At 41.5% G+C, this 19893-nt stretch overlaps 1 protein-coding gene across 1 annotated transcript in view; it reads right to left on the reverse strand.

The window, feature by feature from the left end:
• Window positions 1-19893, reverse strand: part of KCTD1 (potassium channel tetramerization domain containing 1) — a 99184-nt gene that overhangs the window by 79171 nt on the left and 120 nt on the right. The gene's annotated exons all lie outside the window — the stretch shown is intronic.

Raw genomic sequence — 19893 nt, forward strand, 5'->3', positions numbered from 1 at the left:
CTCTCCAAATCACCATGTTCTTTCTCCCATACCCTCTCCTCCACCACCTAGTCTTCCTTTGGGAATGAGCAGAAGTACGTGCCCAGCTGCCTTAACTGTTTCCTAGATTTCTATTAGTGGGGATTGGGAAGATAAAAGACAGGGAAAGGTGGAGCAGATAATACACTGAGCTGATATGCAAAGCTACCCAGAACATCTCTTTTACTATCTCCTCCTGCTTTGTCTCTTCTCCTTTGCAATCCCTTGAAAACTGGCAGGAAAAAACTGCATGCCTGTTAGCTTCAAAGCAGGAGAAGAGAAAAACCCCTTCCATTCTGAGCTGTGATTGTATCTCAGGATGGATGACTTCCCACACTTCTCCAGGAGAAGCCCGGGATGCTCCGTTGTTCCTATGGGGGCATACCAACAGCTGAACAGACAGTGCTAATATCTGTGGGAAAGACACAGTGATCCCCCCCCTCTTTCTCCAAGTTCCTCCATTTTTGTATAACCCTGCCTGCCTCCTCAGGAGGTTCCAACTCCTCACCTTGACATATGGCACAAAACAACTATGATGCTCCTCAAGGTGGCACCAAGCACTGCAGCAGTCTGCAGTACCCATCTACCTAACCATGTGCAGGAGAATCTCTGTGCTTTCAGCCATGTGTCCTTCCAAGTTTTTGGGTATAACAGTGCCCAATCCTTGACAATCTCAAGTATTCATGACCACAAGATGTTCCCAAACAAAGCATGAAGAAAGAGAAAAAAACCCTTGATTATTTTTTAAACAGTGTGTTTAGGAGTATTCACTTAACTTCTGGTTCTGAGTTTTCAGATTGCATTTGTTTTCAAGTCCTGTTCTGCCTTCCTTTTCTCCCACTGCCCTATCCATTCAACATCCACTCTATCCCAAACATAAGGGCTAAGGATGACTGTTTCTCCCTTTGAAATCCGAGAATGTCTTCATTCCTGGATATGAGGTACTGGGAAATATACTGGGAGGTGAGGGAAGAGGCTTGGCAATCCAAGAAAGAATGCAATAAACCAGTCATTTCCTTTCAAAGCATTAAACTCCACACCCTAGAGTTAGTGGTCTTTATGACAGCCTAGTCAAATAGAAAGAGACTCAGAAAAGCAGAGGAGAAAAGTCCTATGTTTCCAAACTGATGCATGGACAAGGTGCCAAATGTTTGCATTTCTTTCATTTGCCACAAACTGGGTTAACTTTGAGCTCAAAAGAGAGAGAATAGCAGGTTTTTAAGTACTGCTTCTGGGCCTGGCATCAATACTTTGTTGCCATAATGAGTCAGACATCAGAGGCAATACATACGAAAGGATGGAGGCCAATGCCTAGGCAAATAGGAGTAGGAAAGGACTGAAAAATAAGTGCACGTGGCAGGGAAGGACTCTATCCCCACGCACATTTTGAAATTATAACCTCAGTTTTCTGCATTTCAGCAAATAAAGTCACTTCAGTACAAAACCAGTGAAAAAAACCCTCTAGAATTCTGTGTGAGGTTAATTTGCCAGAGGCAGATCTTGTTCTCTTAATTGCCATTTGCCATGTACCAAAGCCACGGTCCCCAAATGCTCTTGCACGTTTCCCATCAGGCAAGCACACACACGATTAGGAACATTTGAGCAGTCATCCTTAGAACTGTGAAAAAGATAAATCCTTAAATGAAGGGAAATTAGTCTTCTCAAACACAGAAACCATGGCCTCAGATGCTCCCTCCCCTTGCCATCTACCAGGGCTCCTGAAAGGCTGTTGCATGTCTGGGGGTAGATAACTGGCTCTGGGGACAGACTGTGGGATGGAAAGTGCATTGATGGAATACATTTGAAACTTTGATTTGCACCTTTGCTTGGGGGCTCCACTGAGAACGTGGAGCAGTCTACAGACACGTATCTGGCACTTCTCACTTAGCTCAGCTGTCAAGTAACTCCTTGATTTGTTCTCTTCTGCCTCAAACTTCCACTTTTTTTTTCTTCCTCCTGTTTATTTTCAGACCATCCCTTCTTCTCTGCCCCCTCTTTCAACTTGTACCACCAGGACCCAGAGAACTGATATGCAATGCCTGGTGCTATTCTTTACTTTCCTTTATTCTCTCCAACACTTCATCAAATATAACTGTCACAAAGCAAATATTTACTACAAGAAATTACAGCAATCCGCTAATCAACTAACACAAAATGACCAACTACAGAATTCTGAAAGACCTCCCAAGTCCCTTCCATTCTCTGTTACTAGGTTTCCTTTACCATTTCAGGACTTGTCTACCCTTGACAGTTTTACTAATGTGACTCATTAATGGAGGAGTTCTCATTTTATTTTGACCAACAACTGTACTGATAGAGTCTCATTACCATTGTCACAGTTGCACTGATGCGAAGATGACCTACGCAAGCCACCTTTCTGATGAGAACACCACCACGCAAGGGCTGTGCAGCTACAAGTGGGCATCACTTCTTTGATCCTGGACATATCATGGAGGCTGCTTTCCATCTTAGGAACTAGAGTGACATGGTACAAATTTTTCTCTTACAAAATCGTGTGACAAAAAATCTCTACTAAAGCACACAGAATTCAAATAGCCATGTTTTAAAACCCCTGGTATCTCCATTTCCACAGTATTAGACAGCACTAACACAATACAAGCTGAAATGGTGAGGTCGCTGCTCCAGTGGGAACACAGTAATGAGGTCCAATATCCACAAAGAATTTGTGTTCACATGCTATTGTACTGGAGTCAGTTAATGATTAACACGGATTAACTCCTGTGCCTTATGGACATAATATCAATTCTCTAAAATGCAGGGATACACGGATGTACTGTAGGGATTTTGAAAAAGATTATATTCTTTAAGACTACATAGTGGTAAGAAGCAAAAATCCTACAGAATATTGAAAATGTGTATAATTCCTGACTTAACTGCCAAGGACCAGCCATTATTTCACACGTAGTGCCTTGGTATTTCAGGTCATGACTGCCTTGTGTGATCCCATGCACATGCAGCAAATAAGAACAACATGATAAGGCAGCAGGAACATCAGTAAGCTCTTATCTGAGGATGGATCCTGACTCTCTCATGTTGCTGAGAGTTTGTGGGCACCAAAGAGAACATGGTAAGTTCACTCAGCAAACTAGGGGTGTGGCATTAATGCAAGTCACCCAGCACTGGAATCTTCTATAGCGACCCATCTACAATAAAACTATTTCCCCTCTAGTTAGGTTAAAGCCAGCATGGCTATGCTTCTTTTCCTACTGCCACATTTTCTTTTGCACTTAATGATCTAATCACATCCTCTTTTTTTTTTTTTTTTTCACAGGGCCTTTGACTCATTCAATGCCCAGGATGGATGGAATTCATTGAATAGGCATCTGTAGTCTGACAGTTTGTCTGCAGATTTGCCTGGAGCTGAAGATACAGCCTTTGATTCTATCCCTGGCTCTGCCACAAAGTTCCTATGTTAATATACTGGACTAGTCACTTAGACCAAACCAAAGTGGGCACCAAAAGCCTCTTTTTTATGCTGTGGGCACCTGACTTGAATCACTTGAGATCTCATTTGTGAAAGAGCTAAGCACTCATTGCATACAACTGGAGAAGAATGCTACAAAAATGCTAACTGTTCTGAAAAAGATAGACGCTCATCAGCTCCAACTTAAAATTAGTAGACGGTTTAGCCATGATCTCCCTGGAATTCCTTTCCTGTATGCAAAATACTTCTTCCCGCATGGGGAGAGTGCAACAGTTCCATCTTTGGGAAAAGGTATTTCTGAGGTTTAAAATCCCCGTTAGGACAAAAAGAAAACCACTCACAGTTCTGAGGGAAGGATCTCTCACACATTTTCCAGGTGTTCAGGTTGTCCTATGTAGTTGTTCCATTCAGCAGACTTTAGGCATTTCTAGATCATCTGTACACTCAGTTTAACTGCGAAACCACTTCCCCATCAGAATTTCATCAAAACTGAAAAATTCCAGTTTTCAGTTTTGATAGAACTTTTATTGTCAGACAACTGCTGTGTACATATTTCCTTCCTGGACTGCTGAGGCTATGGCAGGACTGTCTGGGAAGAGTGTACCAGTCCCACTGTACAAGTTTCTGTTTCCAAAGGTTATTGCTCTGTGTGAAGTCAAACTAGGCTTGCAACAGCACCTCTTTCATCTGAACTGTGCTGTACTAACTACGATGCTCCAGAGCTCCAGGGGAACTCACCTGGCTCAGGTTATCGTGCCATGCTACAGACACAGCATGTGACCAATCTCTTTGGAAAGCCCAAGAATGCTGGGCTATCTATCCAACCTGCAAGGCCTTCAGATTTGCTCAGAAAGGTACACGGCTTCAGTCTTAAAGTAGTCAATTGGTACAACATTATAGAAAACATATGAATGAAGCTGCCACCTTTGTAAATGTCAAAGCTTTAAACCTTCTTCACAAACATATGTCCCTGTCCACGTTACCTCCGAATCTCTTTACTTTTCAGGAACAGGCAATCTCTCAAAAGAGTGATCACCTGTCCTTCAAGGCCAGTGTCCAAGGGCAAAAAGGAGCAACTTGAATGCCCCTATTTACTAGGCACTACAAAAGCAGGTGTAATCAAAGCTGCTCCAAGGAGAGGAAACAGTCATCCCATCCCTCTTGGACTCCAGCCAGGTATTTCTATATCCTTTTTCCACAAAGCTTCTCACCCTTAGAAGATGACAAAATTTAGGCAAGACTATTCAAAAAGATGGAAAGATTTCAGGAGTTTGTGGCAGTAACCACAGGCTTTGCTGTCTGGGTTCTGTGCACATCACTTCTAACAGGGATCAGTGCAATCTGGTATTTAAATAATGTTACTGTGGGAGCGGTTCTTTTCTGCAGCGTGCTACAGTTTCTTGTGCAGTGTCAAATTTGGTATCATTTTGACATCTGGTCTGTGGCGCTCATCCATCTGTTGTAACTGAGTAAGTGTTGGGTGGGGTTGGCAGGAGAGGCTTGTTTAAGTGTTTGTTTTCATCCTGTAGAGGAACTGCAGAACCAGCTCAGTAATTAATTAAATACTCGTGTTTGTTTGTTTTTTTTTTTAAAAAAAAAAAAAAGTGTGTACTGATATTCTAAAGAAATGGTGAATAAAGCAGCTGGTGCTTCTCACTGCTGAAATGCGGAGACTTTGCTATCATTTCACCTTGGTTCTACGTTGTTTTAGGAAGCCTTCCCCATTAGGCTGGCACTCTGGTTTCTATTCCTGACTCAGCCAAATGCCTCCTGGCTGAATCTGGATAGGTCACTCCATCTTCTGTGCAGCAGTATCCCTTTCTGTAAAACACATCCAAAGTTAAATACCTCTTCTGTTATAAACTTTGAAATCTGCTGATAAAAAAATGTAATGGAAGAGATGGCCATTATCATTACTATCACTGTCTTGCTTTGTGGTTATTCTATTCAAATAATCATTGTTTTAAATTAACTTTTGGTGTCATCTGCTCATAGCAAAAGAGAGGTTCTCCTGAGCAGAGTGGAAACACATCCACAACTTCCCTGGCTGCCTCTCTATAGGTAAATCTGTGATTTTTGGGAATTTGTTTCTCTCGTTTCACCCAGAGCACAAAAACACTTCCCTCTGTTTAACTGCCTGCCGAAAACCTTTCATAAATGCATGGTGTATCAAGCAACCCTTTCCTCCTCCATGTGTGACAAGGGAATGCTCCACCTGCACGTTTTTAACTTCTGGACAGACCCTGGTATTAATTTCTTTGCCTTAGGACTGTGACTCCTGCTGTTCTGTTTGCCAGTCTACCGGGACTTAGTCGCGCTTTCTATCCAGCAATCAGTTTTACCCTGCTTTGTGATCAGTTTGGACGGATGAAGTTATTGACAGCATTTATTAATGCCTTCATCAGAACATTTATTTGCAAATGTAATAGAAAACCAAGGAAACAGGGAAACTCCCTATGCATAGCTAAATATAGCAGGTTTTGTCCGGAGTGTAATCCTTTGAGGTTCTGACCACCTCCACAGAAACCCTGGCACAGAGAGGGATGCTTGGAGCAGCTTGCAGATTGCTATTTTGTGGCTGGCAGACATGAATGCCAAATTCATTAATACTCAGAATATATTTAAAGATGTGCACCCACTTACGGAGATTACGCAACCTGCCCTTGAGAACAGAAAACTGTGATCTGGCTGTTCTCTTTCCTCCCTTCTCCTTGTCACGTACACACAGCAATAGGTTACCCTAGGAATCTCTGTAAAAGAGTTTGTGGGAAGTTCATCACATATTGAATGTTTCCTATTTTCTGGTGGCCCCTGTAAAGTCTGGCATCTTGGCACTCTCACAGGTTAGCAACTTTGCACCTAAGATTATCAGTCCCATTAGACAAAAACAGAAGTCAAATACTGGGCTTTCAAATGCAGTTTCTTATACTCCCTAGGAGCAAGAACAGAAGTATCCACTGGGGGCTCTAATTAAAAAGGACCAAGATGTGACCTTCCTTCTTTTTTTTTTAGCTAAATAAAAAAAAAAAAAAAAAAAAAAAAAAAAAAAAAAAAAAAATATCAGCGTTGGCAATAGTATCATCCTCAAGTCACCTAAATTTTACCTATACTGTCACTCTTTACTGCCAGGGAAAGGTGGAAGAATTAAATTGATTTTATTTGTAGATCAGGTTAGGCAGAGAAGTTTTATATTATTATTTCTTAGCTTGCAGACTAAAGCATGTACTGTATGTTGGAACAAAATTAATCTTCCATTTCTCCACTGTGATTTGTGTCATAATAAACTTTTCGTTTCTTCTCTAAATTATTTCCCTCTCTATAATTTCTTCTGGTGATACTCAGATCCTGAAGTGCCACTAGCCGCAAAGTTACAAATAGGAGTATTTTGAACTCTTGTCTTTCACAAGAAACTCATAATCCTGACATCCCACAAATATTTTATTTGCTGTGAGATGAAAGGAGTTTATTCTGTGCTTTAATCATGTTCTATTAATTTCCATAAACTATATTTTCCCCTTATTCAAGTATCTCTCCATTTCTTTCTTGCCCACCCCAGGACTGACAAAATTTCCAATAACCCATACTAAACCAAACATTTTTTGATAGTAATTTTGCAGCAGAACATGACCACAGCAGGAATAAGGGACTGAAAATACACAAGAACAGTGAAAGGAACCTTTGAATTACAAAATTTAGTATTTTTTATGGACAAAAAATATGAAGGGACCAGTACAGCTCTCCTTAAAAATGGATCACAACTTTGTTGCAGGGGACAAGTCTTTGCTCTGCTGTCTCTCTCCCAAGGACCAGCCCGGGTGAACCTTACTGTGCCAGCCCATGCTGAGCTGAATGGTATCTGCTGCCAGTTACATCCTGCACCAGGGAGTTTCCATTTGGTATCAAAATATAATTCCTCTTACCAGCTTTAGACTTGCTGGCTTTATATTTTATTGTATTTCTGATCTTTGTGAGAACATCGCCCTGGCTGTTTCAGTTTGCAGAGACAGGGAAACACACATGGAAATAGCAGGAGTGCTGTTGCAGTCAGTTCTGGGCAGAAATTTAGAAAATATAGAAAAAGAAATTCAGAAATTTAGAAAAGTCTTCCAGGAATAACACCAGTTTCTTTGTTACAAACTAACACTGTCACACAAAACCTTTTCCTAATATCATAAAAGAGTAAATTGAAATATATAATTTCTCAACTGTGTTCATTGTATCACCTACCTTTATCATATTCTCAGTCTTTTCTCTGAACAAATCAGCTCTTGCACAGCCAGGTGGTGACTTTACACACCTCTGTGGTTTTTGTGCAGTCTGGGTCCCTTCTGTGTTTACTCTAACCTTTGTACAACAGGGTGACCAGACCAGTTCATTCAGGTCAGAGGCTTGCGCTGGCCCCTGAGCACAGGCAAGGAGCCTGGCTGTGTTACAGGAGCCCCATCTCACTGCCCTCTGGGTCCTGGCGCCGCTTGGAGCCTCTGCAGCTCTGTGAGCACCGAGTGCCACGGTCTCTGCCCCTTCCACTGCTGCTCTGCTTTCATGTGACACGTAAAATAAGGCTTTAAGAGGTTTCTCATAACCTGAGAATGTATGCAGAGAACTCAGAATATTTCTTCTCACATTTGTCACTTTCTGTGTCAGCAAAGCAACAAAATTAATCCTGTCTTCCTCTTCACATAACTGTATTTTGGTCCCCAAGGTTTTCAGTCTTGTCTTGCTCTGGGTAACCAAGGGGGTAGACAATTTTGACAATGTTGTTACCTCCAAATGTCCCAGGTTATTGGTCTGATAACTCTTCAAAGTTTTAAAGACCACCCCTAGGATCTATCTGTGGGTATTCTACTTCCTTCCTTGATAACCTTTCACTCTTCGTTTCTCCAGTGTTTTTCTTTTGTAAAACAAATGCTAGGGCAGAATTTTGCATCTCACTTCATGGCTGCTAGATGTTCTTAACAGCACCTTGTGAGAAAAGTTATCAAAGACATTCTGAAATTTCCTCTAAAATTTGTATTAAATGGTTCTGCATAATCCATGGCTTCACTGAGAAGGCTTTTCTAGGAAGCTAAAAAAGATATGCTTTTCTGTTACTGGATCAGTCATACTTAGCATTAAGCTTATGTGCAGATTTTATAACTCAGTAACTTATATTTCAACCTTTATTTTTCTTGTGGCTGAGATGATCTTGATTTTAAAGTAAAATACATGCCATGTTCTATTGATTTGGTATAGCAGACTAGTCTATTTTTAAGGGAAACTTGCATGGTTTTCCTAACAGATATCAGCCTTGATTGACACCATCTGCTCTGGAAGGTTTGTACTTTAGCATGTCAGTCCTACAGTTTCTCTTCTGGTACCTCAATGCTTGACAGGTCCCCATCTTTAGTAATTAAATAAAATATGTGGATGGTGAATGTATTTCCGACCGGTAAAGACTGATGGGAGGATATAATGGAGTCTCTGCGATACCCTTGTCATTTTAAATTGCCCTTTGATCTAGCAAATCCACTAATTCTCTTTCAGATATTTATATATCTCATTTGTTTGCAGAAATGTGTCTGTTTACACTTGAAATTTCCTCTCAGTCCTTCTGTTTTCCATCTTTCATTTTTCCTTGCCACTTTATGTTCCTCTCTTTCAGGTTAGCCAGGACTAGATTTCCTTTTCCCAAAGGTTACCTGTTTGGTTCATCATACTGTGTTTGTTTTCTCTTGCCTTCCTGCTTCCTTTTTGGTTTCGGGGTATGCATACCTTCTGTGATGCAATTATGGTATGCTTAAGTAGTTCCATGTTGAGGCTAAGGATTGTAATGTCTTCATTTCTGACTCGTTTCCTTCTCTGTACCTCTTTCCAACCCTCTCCTCCCTTCAAATCCAGGAAATTTAAAGGATTATGTTTTAATTGCAGTGCAGTTTAAGTGTTAGCTAGCTATTAGATTTCTATCTCCACCCTAGAAGGCTTTGTATGATGTTTTGTGTTTCTTGTGTTTTACTGGGGTGAGGGATATTTGCATTAGGTTCTTTATTTAAGACTGGCCCAGACCCAAGTCGCTACACTTCTAGATACTGCATGAAATGCAGCTGTGACTCAAACAAGCAGCAAAGGCAATTTCAAATAAAGGTCCTGCCAAGGCCCTTTGAAGGGAAATGGCAAAATTGAGGCTGGTCAGACCCTTTGATGCTGCAGCATGCTTCAGTAAGTTCAAGGGCACTAGCAGAGTTTTCAAAAAAAGCTGGATGTGTTATCAGGCTGGTGCTCTCCAGGAAGGGAGGAGTCGTTTTGATTTTTTTTTACATCATGATCCTGTTTAACCATGTTTGCTAAAGAAGAAACTGAGAAAAATCCTGGTTTAAAACCAAGAGACATACATGCTTTCTTTTAGCATCTCCCTGCCATGGTAGGACAAACTGCTTTAATCAGTTTCAAAAACCATGCACAGTTCTGGAACTTAGAGGAAGAAAAGAGGCATTTAAAGGAAAATGCCAAGAGCATTGAGAAGGGAGGAAACGAGAGGATCAGGGAAGGAAAGAAGTGACATCTTGCCTTCTGCTCACACACTGGAGGCAGGAGTATGATCCATACAAGAGGTGAAAAGGGGGGAAAATGCAAGGATCTGAATACGAACAAATGGCTTGCATGTAGAGGTCATCCATAAACACCAACAAATCACTGCACTGCAAAGCTGCAAACAAATCCACACAGGTCCAATTTAGCGTGGGGGCCTTGGAAGTGTTTCAAATCTGGATGTCTGATCCATCCCATCCCAGCTCTGCTCTGGGCAAGAGCCTGCTTCCCTTCCTTGAGAGCTGGTGTGGCAGCTGGGTGGGAGCTGTGCACCCTTCAAGCCACGTCCCTGGTTTGGATGTCTCGGGAACACAGCAGGCACAAGTGCCACTGTAGACAGCAAAGGTCACTTCAGAAAGAGTGTCATCAACCTTGGCACAGTGGTATGGGGCCTATTTGGCCATGGTTAACTGAAGTCAATGGGGAAAGTGTCCTTCCTGATTGATGTAAGTGCAGGACTAAGACCTGCATGGGAGAGGAAGAAGCAATCTCCAGTTTTGTACTAAGTTTTCTGTGGCCTTGGCAGTAAGTCTGCATTATGTTCACTTGACTTCAACTTTAAAAGGAGATGTATAAAAAAAGAATAGTACCAACATATTTTTAGGGCACAGAAAATTAAAAATATATATATATTTTGAAACTGACCCTTGGCAGCCTTTTTAAAAGAGCTTGAAACTATCTGAACTACACAAGAAAAAAAAAAAAAAAAAGGAAAGAAAAACATGCCCATGAGGGCTGAAAAATCACTTCAGTAATAGATGACTTTTAACTTTACATCAGAAAATGTTTGGCAGGCATAATTTTAAAGTGTTAGGGAAATGTGTGTGATAACTGCTTGGGTGAAAGAGCAAATGTAGTCCACAGTGAGATTTATCAAATGTTCACATAAGCAATCAGAATCTGGCAGAGCCAGCTGCCCGTGGAGAGGGGCAAAAAGGATCACAGCTCTAAACTTTGAAAATTTAATGAAGCCCATTGATTTCTCACAGGAAATTTTTCTTTGAGCATGTTCATGTGTCATGGGAATGCTAGTGAGCAGAATGCTCTGACAAAATGCCAAGCTATAAGGCATAAGGGAAACAAAATCCTCCAAGCTCCACCAAAGGCCAAACCACCCTTTTCCTCTTTTAAAGCTGCAAAGATTCTTGATGCACCAAATCCCTGAGCATCCTTATGTGTTATACTTAATCACACAAACAGGCTTATTGACATGATTGGGGTTATCAGAAGAGTATTGTAGGATTGACCCCTTTTCAAAGAGACCAGAAGAACACCAGACTTCCCAGGGCTTGCGTGGGAATGTGCCCAGAGGCTTGAGCCAGCCAGCAAAAGGAGCAGGCAGTGCCCTCTGGGGTATTCATGACTATCTGCTTACAAAAAGAAAGAGGGACATCAAGGCAAAAAAAGGAGGTACAGCACTGGGAGGATAACAAGCAGACAAAAAAAAAAATGCAGTTTAAACCAGAATTTACTTATCCTTAGTTTTATGCTACAAATATCTAAGCAGCTTGCTTTTGCTATTCTGCTAGAGTAGCATCCTATCAAAGAAGTGTATGCTTTTAGCACCTTTTGTGGCACAAGATGTTCCAGAAAAAGTAGGTTTTCTAGTTGAGACACCTCAAAGATCTCCCATCCCTGGGCTTGAGATGTGACCATTTTGCAGCAAGCAATGACATCTGGGAATGCATTTGCTTGTGAGATCCCTTGGAGCATGGGGCCATGACAGCAGCACACACCCAGCTGCTGTGCTGCATGATCCTGTGTGACAGAAATGACGAGGCACCAAATGGGCAGTGAGGTGCTCCATGCCTGAAGCAGGCTTTTGGAGAGTGATAGTGGTGCTAGAAATATGCAACATCCAGGCCTAGCTGAAAACGTCAGAGGAGGGAACCAGATGGGTGTTTTATGTTCCTTGTGAGAGTCCTGACAGGTTGTAGATAACGAGTTCTTCTAGACTGGAGACAAGATAGCAATACCATGCTTGCCTGGATCCCACATGTGGGAAGTATGAGTGGGAGTGAGGGGTACCCGGCACCTCCCAGGAATGGGCCATGTCCTACATGTAACAGGTCAGAATTTGATTCTGGTTTTCACTTTCAGCAGGACTGCGCTGGCTTTCCAAGTCCCCGAGGACGCATGAAAGCCATGAGTCTGTTTGGCCCAAATCATTTGTAACTCATACTTTCCATATGAAATTCACCATAAAATAACAAAGAGAAATGACTTAATTGAATTTGTTTGGAACCCAGTATCAGAGGAGTGTAACAAATAGAAAACAGTCAAGCACCATACAATCAAACAGTCAGGGAGAAGTTACAAATTTCAACACACATATGCAGCTGCCTTGTGGAAAAACAATCGAAACTACTACAGTTAATATGGCTGTGCCTCTATAATAATTTCTATCCAGGCATTGAGAAACACTTAACCTAATTTTGTTTGAAATTTCCTCATACTGTTTCCTGGGACTAAAAGGGAAACTGTGGATCTCCGCAAGCTGAGTGATTAGCCCAAGGTCGTAAGGCAGGAGATCTGGAAACAGAACTTTGGACTTGGTGATGTACTTTAACCACAAGACCATCCTTCAGTCTCCTTCACGCTGATGACTTTGGAGCTAGCTTTAAAAGATCCAGTGAGACGCAATGATGGGAGTGCTAGATAGCTACACTAGATAGCCAGAGGCAACGAAAATGATTAGAGACACGTGGGGGCATTTCTAAACAAAAAGATTAAGACCAGAACTATTTCATTTAGAAAGGAAAACAGTAAAAGATGATAGAATTGAGGCATATAAAATAATGAATGGTGTGAAGGAGAAATCAGATGCCCTTCATAAAACAAGAGGGCACCTAATGGAATTTAAAAAGGCATTACCTTATAAATGGATAAGGATATCACCCTCCAGCTTATCTCTAAGCAACCCATGGAACTCTCAGTTGCAGGACATTGATGTAAATAATTAAGAAGATTAAGGACAAAAGGGAAGATTGTATGCAGCCAGTAATAAATACAAAATTTTGAGCTAAAGAAAATACTTCTTCAAAACTACAGTCTTCCCTTGAAAGAACCACCTATTTCCCTAAGAAAGAGCTAACTTTTTTTATTTATGAGTCTCACCTGCCTGAGTCTAGAAGGCCCAGCAAAAACTGCCGCTGCTTTTTCATATGTCCCCAAAACAGGAACACTCCTGCCTCCATGTTTTTCAGGAATCCTCTTCCTCAGAGCAGCATCAACAACCTTAGAAATTCAGTTCTCTGCTAACAGCAAAAATCACGTCCTCATTTTGCATCCAGGAATCCCAAAATGTCTTTGTACCACAGAGGCCACTATAAGGAAAAGCTGGAGGGTATGGAATGTTGCACTGTCTTGTTGTTTTCCCCTCAGCTCACACCTGCAGCCACCTCCAAACTCCACTGCTTCTTTCCCTCCCTCTCCCTCTTTCTCCAGAGCCAAGCTGCAGACTCATGTAAGATCCTACATGGATCTCATCAGTTACCATCTCTTGTATGTCTACCGTAAATCCATCAGCATTTTCTTTGTCTACGGAGAATGGAGCCCTAATTGTCCAACATTCCCTATTGATTCTCTTTGAATCCCTACATTGGTGCTCTATCTGCTGATTTTCACCAGTCTTCAAGATTCTCCCTAATTTCTCTGCATCTGTGAGCTCCCTTTGACAATCAGGGTGTTAACTGTCCTCTGACGATTTAGTCTGCCCTTTTCTCATTTTCTCCTGTAATGGTCTCTATGCCTTCACCTACAGCCACCAGCTGGTACAGCTGCCTTAACATCACCCATAAGACCCCCTCTGATACAGATGGTAATCCCATTTAAACCCTTTCCTGACATACCACTTACAGGAAAACAGGCTGCTGTAGATAAGTGTTGTCAAATTTGCCTGTTACTGGCAAGCTAGGAAGGTCTGTTTACTTTGTGTGAGTGGTCCTTAGTGCATGGATTATCTCTCTTCAGTGTTTAGGAAAGTGATATAATGGGCACATAACAGGTTACAGAAATTATAATGATCCTCTGAATTATTCAGCACTGGTCCCTGGTGCTTGAATGGATGGACCATCAATTTCTCTTTAGGACATCTGAACTAAACAACTAGGTGAGTCTTGGCTGATTTAGAAAGCAGCACACTTTGGGGAGACAGGCATGGTATTTCAGTTATATTTCAGTATGACCCCTACTTCGTTCCTTCCCCTGGGTCTGGGGGACCACGGCAACTCCTCTCTCCCTCCCTTGATGGCTGTGTGATCATGCTGATGGGCCTGCACTCCCTTTGTAAGACGTGATATGCAAAACCCCTCTTCCATCTAATGCTGCCACCAGGTTCAGTTCACACAGGGAAATAAAGATGGTTTTATTTCATAAGAGCACTTTGCCTTAACTGTGAGCCACTCTAGCAGCCCCTGGATACTTTGGTTTCCAACAGTTATTTATATGTTCTCAATGTCTGCCACTCCTCTCCTCTCTTCCTCCTGCTCCTCTGGCAACACTGATAGCAGCAACTATTATTAATTACTTGTTGAATACCTGCAGTGATGTGCTGCAGCAGAAGAGACAGTCCTTCCCCAACAGGACTTCTAAACTGGGTATACAAGTAAACTAGCATGCAGAAAATTTGCCAGCTGATTGGATGATGAAGAGGATGGTTTTAAATTAATGTTTGTAAAAGGGCGAGGAAAAGAGAAAAGGGCTTTTTGTTCGTGTTTCTTTGTTAAATCTCTCCTCTCTTTTTTATAGAGTATGACAAAAATAAAGTGAATGTCACTAAATAAATAAGAAGAAAACTGTAAGCACTGAAGGCCTAACTTGGAAAAAATGAAGAACTATAGAAACAGCTTTGCAGTTGGAACTGAGAAGAAAAGGATCCTATCTAAAGAGCAAATCAGAAATTCCTCCCACTGACAAACACAAAATTTTCACTGATCATAAAAACAGATATTGACTGAGGATTTTTTTTCTGTGAAAAATTAAAGGTTTTTTTTTTTTTCATTTTTCTGTCAGATGGTCTTTTTTCACATTTCTATCTAATGAAAATTCAAAATAAAAAGTGATTTTCAGGAGTGAGAAAGGTCTGTTTTCAGTTTTGTTAAAGAACCTCAAATTGCTTTTTGGCAGATTTAAAAAAAAATATTTTTTTCTTTAAAAATCCCCCAAACCTCCACTGACAGAAAGGTTGACAAAAAAACTTAGTCAACCATAGCCTACTGGGACTGCAGGTAAGGTCACTGAGGTAAAGGGTTGTCAGTGCTTTTATTGTAAATATTCTCCAAGTAACCCAGGTTTTAAAGACATGCCCAAAGCAGAGTATTATTGAATTCAAAGTCTCAATTTCAATGCTGAATTTCTTGATAATGTATCAGAAAGTGTTCCTGGACACTACTGCCTAAACAGAGCCAGTTTATATCCACGTTTATGGACATTTAGCTTTAACAGTTACTTCTCTTATTTCTGGGATTCACTACCTGTATGTATTTATAGGGAATAGTTGCATAACTTTCCAGACTACACTTTGCTAACATGGGACATTCAAGCCTCTTCCAATATTTTACAAGATAGACACTTCATTCCCTGATCATCCTTCTAGCTGCCATTCCATCTTAAATTCACCTTTCTCAAAGATGGATGGTCAGAGCTGCATGCTGTGCTCTGGATTAAATTTCACCTGTGCCTCACAGAATTATTTACATTTCCTCATGTTTGTTGGAAATACCTCACCTAAGACAACCTCCCATCACTTCTGCCTGACCAAATCACAATGTGGCTTCTCAGGTCTTCCCTGAGAACTAGAAGTTACAACAGGCAAGGTCTGGTAAAACCCACTACAGCAGTAGACAACAGTTTTGTCCCCGTACCAGCTGCCTGTTTAACAGAGGTAACCACAGTCACAGAGTCAGGAGTGGGGTGCACACGCCTGAGACTGCATATGACCAGTTACAGTCCCACATGTTAGCTATCCTGCAAATCACCCTGAATTATGCCAGGGAAAATAAAGGAAACCCCATAGATGCCTATACTGAACCTGAGGTTTGAGGCTGAACTGAGTCATAAATGCTGGCTGAGAGGGGATGACCACAATTGTAAAGGTCTTGTTTGAGAATCAGAAGCAGAAAGAGCCATTAACCTGGGTGAGACAGAACTCCTTTCCCTATCATCTTGGGGCAACCCCGCTGTGCAGTGTTACTTTTTTGTTTTTTTAAAGGCTGTTCCTTATTCATGAGTGCATTGGGCAAGGAAAACTAGTTGAGTAAAAGCCACTAAATAATTTGTCAGGATGAGTTTCCTTTGCCCTAGCAAGCACTTCTAAGGTTTGTATGCCTCACTCGAAAACTTCGGCTACATATAAACCACCTGCAAAGCCACATTTGCGCTAACCTGCCAACCACATCAAAACGGTAACTTCCATTGCCAGTGGGGTAGCCAGCCAGATGTGAAGAGCTATCAGGAAAAGGTTATCAGGTGAGCCATTCATTTTATAAACATGGGCTTACAACAACTGAACATGCAACAGCATCACCTTTGGTTCAGTTGGATATGGGATGTTGTTTATTTGATTTCTGGATCAAAAGCATGATTAAAATACACATTAGAGAACCCAGGATTATTAAAACTACAACATACATCATCAATATGGAATGTGCTAATGGCTTTCACATACGTTAAGATTTTTTTTGAAGGTGTTATCAGCTAGGAAGATAGTAGTTGCTCCCTCCTCCCACCTACAGACATTCTCTAAATGTATATATATATATATATATATTCAACTTAATTTGCCAGAGAATTAGTGAAAGAAGAGATACCTCTGCCTACACAAGTAGTAAAGGTGGACAAAATAAAAACGAGAATGTGAATTTTATATTTTTCTCCTTCACACTGAAAAAAAATAAAGTGATTTCTGTGGAAAGAAGGACAAGAGAAATCTGTATTTTAACACAGACAGTCAAATTAATTCTTTGTGAAACAACACAGAAGTCAATGGCAATATACCAGAGATGAATTTTATCCAGGCTGTAAAAAGAAAACATAAATGCATCACAGACCAAGAGAAGAGATTCCATTTAAAGTAAGAATTATGTTTCTGTCAGAAAAAAACAACTAACTAAATTTGTTTCCTGGAAGGAGATCCAACTTGGCTCCACTGCAGCAGTGTAAAAGGATCCAAAATAAGTAACAGCAGGCATCTCCGCTAAAATTTGCTTCTGATCGGCATTATTTTTCCTCTGGTACCAGAGAAGAGTTGAACGCATATTGCAAGTGAGGCACAGTAGTTTACTGCACAGAACATGAGAAAGGAGGCTAAAGCTCTGGCATTCGGCTCAGCCAGGGAGGCAGCACATGGTCTTTAACAAACCACACACAGTCTGTTGGGGCTAAATCCCACCTAAATGCTCTCTATTTCAGACACAGAAGCTCAAACTGGGGGTGGTGTAAGAATAGTCTTCATTAGACTCATGTTCTCTGTCTTCTTCCCCACCCATTAAGATGTGGGGTCAGACCCTCATTGCAGGGGTGTTAGCAACACCGAGGGACTATCAGCTCCCTGAAGTATCAGTATTTTACTAAATCCAGCTGATGACTACTTACATGAAAGCAGGAACTTTGCATTATGCTTCAGTGGTGGCAGTTTGTATATACCAGCACACATTAATAAATGAACAGTAAAGCACCATAATCACAATCTGTGCATCTGTGTCTGTTTTATGTTATCCTGAAAATGTTTCTAAAGTAGTTGGAATACAGAAAGCAGAAATTATCATTCCTTCCCAGCTGGGCTCATGTGAAATGCTGTCTGACTGTGACTGGCAGATTTGGTATTTTGTTAATTGTGAGAGACCCCACTTTGAATAATGTACTCACATTTGTTATGAGCAGTGAATATTTCCTCTCACATCACATTTTCTCCATACATAAACCTATCATAATCCAATAAAACCCCTATGGGAGCAAGTCTTCTACACGCAGCCTTTCCTCTATGCAGGGAAAAGGCTGTCTTTTTTGTATACAATGGTCATGCAATTTTTCATTTCTGCCCGAGTGCGATGAACAATGAATGGAAGTCTTCCTCATGCAAAATCATTTGTTCTAAGGTTGTTCTGGTTCTGACATAAAACTGAAGGCTTCATTCACAGACATCTAGTAAGAAGCGCTTCTCAGAAACCAGTGACAAAAGCTGCACTAGGCATGAGGAAATGGTTCATTAAAAAAAAACAATACCAAAAATCAACTAGGGAACTACGTTGATGTGACAAATTAAATTGTAAGGGGAGGGGAAAGAATCAAAAGCCAACATAGTCCTGAAGTTTTGCAGTAATTTGCTTTTTAAAATTTAGATGTACACCAAATATTCCCCCCAAAATCTTGCATCTAATTCAGTCATGTTCAAAACAGAATTGAGACGAAGGCAGTGTTTCTTAGGGACAGAGCAACACCTAAGGTTTGAATCTGACTTAAATCCAGAAGAATTCCACTGAAATCAATGGTTACAGCAGTACAAATCAGCAAGAGATCTAAATCTGTCCTAGCTGATTCCAGATCTATCTTTTATTTGCTATATGGCTTTAGGCAAGTCACTGACCTTCTTTTTATTTCTCAGTTTCACCATCCGTAAAATGGTGATAATACTGCTTCTCATACATGAAGACTGGGGGGACTAGTTAGTTCCCTAACATGGTCTGGATATGAAAATTTCTGGGGATCAATTATTTTCAGTGGTCTCCATCACCTTTATTGACTCTTTATAATCTTAGTATTGGCTTTTTGCTTGCTTCAATGTTTCTCTTTCAAAAACCATGAGCCTAGAATCCTTATCCAAGTTTTATGCTGTTTACTTCCATGGCAGGATTCACACAAGAAAAGCGAGTACGAAATTTGGAACTTGGCCCCAACAACAAACTGCGAGGATACTGCAAACAAAACTCATGCATCACTGCATGAAATTAAACCCGTTTACATTCGTTTTTTAGAGCACAGAGGAACGTGTAACTGACCCACCGATGCCCAGACAACAAGGGCACAAACAGAAACATCGCGTATCTTTCTTCACTCTTACTTAAATAAAGTACGCTGCGCTGGTATTTGCAGCAATAGTCAATGTAATGTTGTTCAAACAGTGAAACCGGGGGGGGAAAAAAAAAACCAAACACAAAAACAAAACAAAAAAACCCCACACAGCAACAGAACAACCCAACCTGAAAACACCCTAACTAACGTCTGACAGCTCTGAGAGGGACCTCTAGCGTGTGCTACAACATTTCACGTTGTGCTTCGGGCGTAATTAATACACCAAAATCACCGCAGTCATTTTGAATAGGCAAGGGGAAGTTTCCCCAAGCGCCTCCGACCTGCGGGCCGAGCATCCTTGCACGGCCGCTGCTGAACCCAACCGGCACCAATTAAACTCCTCATTTTTTTTTTTAATTTTTTTTTTTCTCCGGACTCGGCGTGCGCAGGGCACCAACTTCTTCGGATCACCCCGGAGTTTCCCCGGTCCCGGCCGCCCCGGCGCTCGGGGGAAGATGAAGATGGAAAGTTGCGTTTCAGGCGCTGTCTTTCCATCGCACTCGTGGCAGAAAACAAAAATAATCACTCCGGCCGCCAGCCCCGAAGGGTCCGCACCCGCCAGGCGCCGCGTCCGTCTCCCCCGCACACCGAGCGATGCTTGAGGTGCAGCGGGCGGCTCGGCCCCCCCGGGAAGGGCCGGGGGTCTCTCGGCAGCCCCCGCCGCTGAGGAGGGGGAAGCGTTTCCCCCATTTTTAATTCGCCCGAACAATCCGAGCTCGCTCGGTGCCCGCGGGGCACGCTCAAATAAACTTGTATCTCGCTGATTGGAAACAGGCGTATGTGATAATTTGGCAGTG

This window comes from Athene cunicularia (assembly GCF_003259725.1).
Source record: "Athene cunicularia isolate RWA chromosome 2 unlocalized genomic scaffold, athCun1 chr2_part1, whole genome shotgun sequence".
Lineage (NCBI taxonomy): Eukaryota > Metazoa > Chordata > Aves > Strigiformes > Strigidae > Athene > Athene cunicularia.